Here is a 6,093-nt window from a genome sequence, read left to right as displayed (position 1 = left end):
CTACTACTACTGCTACTACAACTACTACTACTACTACTACTACTACTACCACTACTGCTGCCACTGCTACTGTTACTACTACTACTACGACTGCTACTACTACCACTACCACCACTACTACTACTTCTACTACTACTACTACTACTACTACTACTACTACTACTACTACTACTACTACTACTACTACTACTGCTACTACTACTACTACTACTACTACTACTACTACTACTACTACTACTACTACTACTACTACTACTACTACTACTTCTATTATTACTACTACTACTACTACTACTACTACTACTACCATCGATACCACGAAGAAAGAGCATTATTACGTGCGTAAAAGTCTTGATAGCGCGATGACGTTGTGTACATTTAGTTAAGTTTTATATTTTTCCACATTCAGTCATGAATAATCAATGGTAAGATTACGTAGATAAATTGCTCTGCCTATTAAATATATATATATATATATATATATATAAATATATATAATAATTATATATATACGTACATACGCATACATACATATATATATATATATATATATACACATATATATGTGTATATGTGTATAATATCTATAATTATTAGCCATTTACTAATGATTTTCATCGCAGATTTATTTCTCAATTTGTGAACGCTCCTTGTAATCCACAAACTAAGTAGGCTTGTTAAGTCAGTAACATTTATTCAATAATATTATTATACGCTAACATATGAGGCAGTAAAGTTTTGTGAATTTGATAATTGTGAACGTAGTTATCGGGAAGTTAAATATCCTCTTTTTCAACGTTCCAACAAGTTATGGGGAAGAAAAAAACGTTCGACGAGAAATTTCATCAAATCACTTTCAACAGTGTTGTCAATTATTATAAAAATAATGATTAAAAGTAAAGAAAAAAAAATTATAAACGCGTAAAAAAACTAAACAATAATAATAGTAATAATAATACGATCGTTGATCTCTTGTCCTACGATATTTATATTGTTTTGCCAGTAAAATAATATCCAGTAAACTGGTGTGAACTGCAAATGAGAAAAAAAAAAAACGTAAAAAACAATTGGGTAATACTGCCGCGTTGTATAAATTATTAGTAATAATAATAATAATGATGATAATGTTAAAATAATAACATAAGCTCGATCAGAAATTGTTACACAGATATTATTATAGTAACAATCGAAAACAAAAGCAAATGAAAAACAAAAGAAATGATAATCTCAAGGTCGATACTACTAACTGTTGTATAACTTTCGATAACAAACTGAGAAAATGAGGCAAAAAGAAAGAAATATATACGCATGTATATTATACTGCGTTTTACAAGTTGCACATAGCATAGATCCCTGACAAGAATAAAGGAAAAGGAAAAACGGGAAAATCGCAAAAAAAAGAAGCAAAAAAAAAAAATTGTTTAATTGACAAAAACACGACAAAAACTTTTTAAAAAGTACAAAAAAAAAATCATGTTTGTAGACAAGTCATAGTTATTTGGTTTTTGGGCAAAGTTCAGACGTTGTTTTTTGAAAACGCAATTACATACTACTCGAGGGATTAATTTTTATTAAAGTATTTGAAATAATTGAATGATAAATTTCTTATTCTCTATAGTGGCTTAGCGAGACAAACATTATACACTTTATAGGTCCATGCATAAAAATATAGTTCTCAATGGCCCTCCCTTCTGCCCCTAAGTATATAATTATTGTATTATTAAATTATTCAACTTGTGTACAATGAAAATATTTTTATTTTTTTTTCTCGTTAACTTTTTGCGAAATTGTGAAGTCTACATAGTCTTTCTTGATATTTGAACAGCAGCATACTAAGATGTATTTCTACCGACAAGCATAATCTACCGTAGTACGTTGCGTGCAACAAGGTATCATGGCAAAAGGGAATTTACATTCATCGTTGAATTGCCTTCACGTTGAAGTAATAAAATAAAGTTGATCATGATAATAATTTATTCTTTTCTCTTTCTTTTTTTCTTACGATTTAATTTAATTCATCTTTGAACCACTTCGTGACACCGATGACAGAAGTAATATAGTAGGTGTACCACAACGTCTATAAATACAGGTATTATATTTGAAAGAGAATAAATAAAGAAAAAGAAGAATATTTCAATAAATGAAGCAACATAAACGCAAGATAATATGGTAGCATATACATTAACATTATTATGCATATATATACACACACACACACACACAGAGACATACGATGTTCGTAGAGATTGTTACTACGAGGAATTAAAAGTTTAGTATCTAGACTTAGAACGATCAATGTTTTTAATATGTTACAAAAAACGAATAAAAAGAAAAAAATGAAATACACGAAAAATAGTAATGTTACGTTATCGAAACAAATTACTAATACTAATATCCCTTTACATACTTTCACCACAGAGAAAGGGAGAGAAAGAGAACGCGAAGCTCGTTCAAGTTTAAAAATTGTCGAATAATAATTAGGATGCTGCTATCGTCAAATTTCTTTTATATTATAGGTATGTTGTACCTATATTTCTTGATGATAAATTAACATTTGCTTCTTTTCTTCTCTTCTCTCGTTGTCATTGTTTTTTATTTTCGTTAAAATGCTGTTAAGCTACAGGTAAGATTACTTTTTGTTTTTCTGGAAGTACTTTATCAACGATGATTATAAATGCGAAATTGCATATGAACGAAAAAAACAGACAAGAAAATAACAATAATAATCAGTAGAGAACGCGATAGGAAATAATTTGTTCATCGTGTCGGTTCAAGGATATCGCTTATCATCCTCCTTTTCATTATAATATTTTTATATGTCAAGTTATAATTGTAACACTTGGCTCAAACAGGTGGAGAAAAAAAGTGGAAAAAAACAACAAATTGAAAAAGGAACAAAAAAGAAATCACGAAATTAGGAAGAATGTAAGAAATGTAGATTTAAACTTAGGTGTACAAATTTGTCATGTAATTAAGGCATAATACTCTGTCCGTGTTTGTGAGTATGTGTGCGTCTGTGTCTGTGCGTACAAGATTACGACTAATGTGCTAGATGTAAACAAGTCCGAGGTTGCATTGAGAATTGAATTGAGCCATAATCATTTAGCTACGAAATCAATTTTGAAACAGATTTATGAAAGACGAAAAAAGGTTACATTATATAATATACACACAAACACACACAGACACATATTTATTATATTGTCGCAAATCACGATTATGTAATAATGATGTAACCGATGTACAGTAAGTCAAAAAGTGATTTTACACTTGTGAAAATCACAGTTTCACGTATTACAAAAATGTTGATCGGGTTCCAAGTTTCTAAACTTACGACATGAAATATACGATTTTTGATAATTAATTGCGAATGAAAATTTATACCTTCTTCGCACACACAACTTGGACGTGGAAAATTATAAATCTGTTAGTATAATTATTTACAATATTATTTATATCAATAATAATGCCTTGATTATTCGTTATTGTAGTAGGATAGAAAAAAGAAATCATTTATAATTTTACCTTAAATTTTTATTTTATTTTATCTTATTCTTTTATGACATACAAATTGAGCATGGGAAATTTCTGTGGTCCAGCAATGCCTCTCTCTGCATAGATATGAAAAGTATGGTGACGTTAAAAATCGAATTACACTTTGAACTAAGGTTGTCCCTCTTTTTTTCTTAGATTTTTTTCTTTCAATCCCTTCTATTTTTTCAGGCAATTGTGTATACATACCTATGGATAAGGATTTGCATCTTTTACTTTGTGCGAATTTTGAATGGCATGTTAGGTTTTTCTTATAAGTAATAATAAAAGTAATAATAATATCAATTATTAATACTATATTAACGATTTTTAGTAGATTATTATCGTTTATTGGATAAAGAGAGTAAAAAATGAAATATCGAGATCCAATCGTTGAGCCCTAATTATGCATAAATGAAACGAGATTAGCACGACGATTGATTATTAGGGGCTAGGTGTTATGACTGTATGTATAATACGTGAATTTGTAATTGTAAATACAAGAATAAAAATAACAATAATAATAACAAAATAACAATTAATCATTGGCATCAATTAGAGGAAATGAGAAATGTGTAAAAAATAGTAATAATATACCTCTATGTGATAAGGATATATTTATATATGTATACGTATACATATTGTATGTGTATGTGTATAGATATACGTATATATAATAATAAAACGTAGATAAGGAGGCCAATATTGCAGACAGATTATGTGACCTACTAGATCTCAACGTAAGTTAGTATAGTAATTATATGAACGTAATTCGTAATAAGTAATCACCAAAATAACATACATAGCTCTATCAAAACTAATTTTTATATAAGGCTCTATGCACGCGCACATCATCACCAATGGCACAGAAAAAAAAAAAACGAAAAAGTAAAAGAAAGACACGTAAACAAATGTTGAAAGAAGAAATAAAGCAAAACAAAAATTTTGACTAACTTGTACCGAAATTAATAGATCATATTATATAATATAAAAATGGTTGTACATAAATAACAAAAACAGTAGTAATAGTAATAGCAATGAAATTTAACAAATAATATTAACAAAAATAAAATAATAGTAATAAATAAAGATAATGAATGGCTAATGAATAAAGAAATGCTCAATGTTGTTCGAGTAAAAGAATAAACTTCAGTCACATTGATTACTTTTCCTTCACGATCAAAATCTTTACCAATTGAGTTTTTGCCCAATGTTTTTTCACTTTCAATTTTCATTCGTTAATAAGTGAGCAGAGAAATATTGAGTAGTTCTGTTTGTTTTTTGTTTTTGTTTTTTATTTTCAAAAATTATTATCAAATATTTGTTTGAGTCTAAAAGCCTTAAGGTTTGGCAAATTGTCCTTGATTTATAAATTATAAACTGAAGTCAAACAAGCAAATACAGTTGTTCAAGTCGAGAAGAGACGAAGCTTTGAAATATCATTCATACCAATCAAACAAATTTCATTTATCTACGAGTTTCTCCTTTTACTTAACAACATGATTATAATGGTACGATACTGGTGTTTATAATAATCACTAATAATCCTACTAATATTCATAGTAATAGTAATAAATAACAGTAATAATATTAACAGCTGGTAGCCATGAATTGTTTATTACGTAATAACTGCGTTCTAACAAGAAAAGGTGCATGTGAATATATACATACACACATACTAAATATATATATATATTTAGTATAAATATATATATAATAGCATTATATTCTCTTAAGTTATTACCTACGCTCATACAGATTTATCACTTTTTAGTTTTCAACAATTTTATGAACGTATACATATATACATTCACATAGTTGCATACAGGCGAATAAATATGCATGCAATCATTACGGCGATTATATATGTATAATAGCAAGAAAGTTATCCAAAATTAAAAAGTGTTTGACGAAAGAAAAAAAGTGAAAATCAAATATATATATACCGAATCATTTCCTGTCAATGTTTCTTCGATGATAAGAATGGAGAATAGAGGGAAGTAAACGGTGATATAAATAAATTAAAAAAGTAAAGATTAATAAAAAGGAAAGAATGAAAAAAAAAAAAAAATCCACGATGGAATAATATGATTATCCCTATTTACAGCTATTATTATACATATGCTGTTATCACGATAATACAATTAGAGAAATATATAAATATATTATTATATCATCATCATTCAAAAATTAATGCTAATTACTTAAGATTAAATTGATAAGTAATCGAATTCAAATTCGTGGGCTTTAATAACTTGAATGAGACCCTGCCTTTTTCAGATCAGACTTTATTTACTTATGTATTTCATTCAATTTCATTATACACTTTACGGCTTGGGTTCTGTCACACTGTAAGCTATAGTCAGAGTGTACACTGAATATAACCTTCACACAATCTATAGCACCTGTTTCGGGATCCACGCCGCCAAGTGTACATGACGTACTATACAGGGTGTCTACGGCAATCAAGAATTTAGATTCCAGGAGTTTGCGAGAAAATTAATTGAAAAATTCTAGAACTTTAATTTCGATTTCTTATGATTTCTTAAGGACAAGGTAACT

The sequence above is a fragment of the Diprion similis genome, chromosome 8 (genome assembly GCF_021155765.1).
Source record: "Diprion similis isolate iyDipSimi1 chromosome 8, iyDipSimi1.1, whole genome shotgun sequence".
Taxonomy (NCBI): Eukaryota; Metazoa; Arthropoda; class Insecta; order Hymenoptera; family Diprionidae; genus Diprion; species Diprion similis.
Note: the sequence above shows the minus strand (reverse complement) of the source record.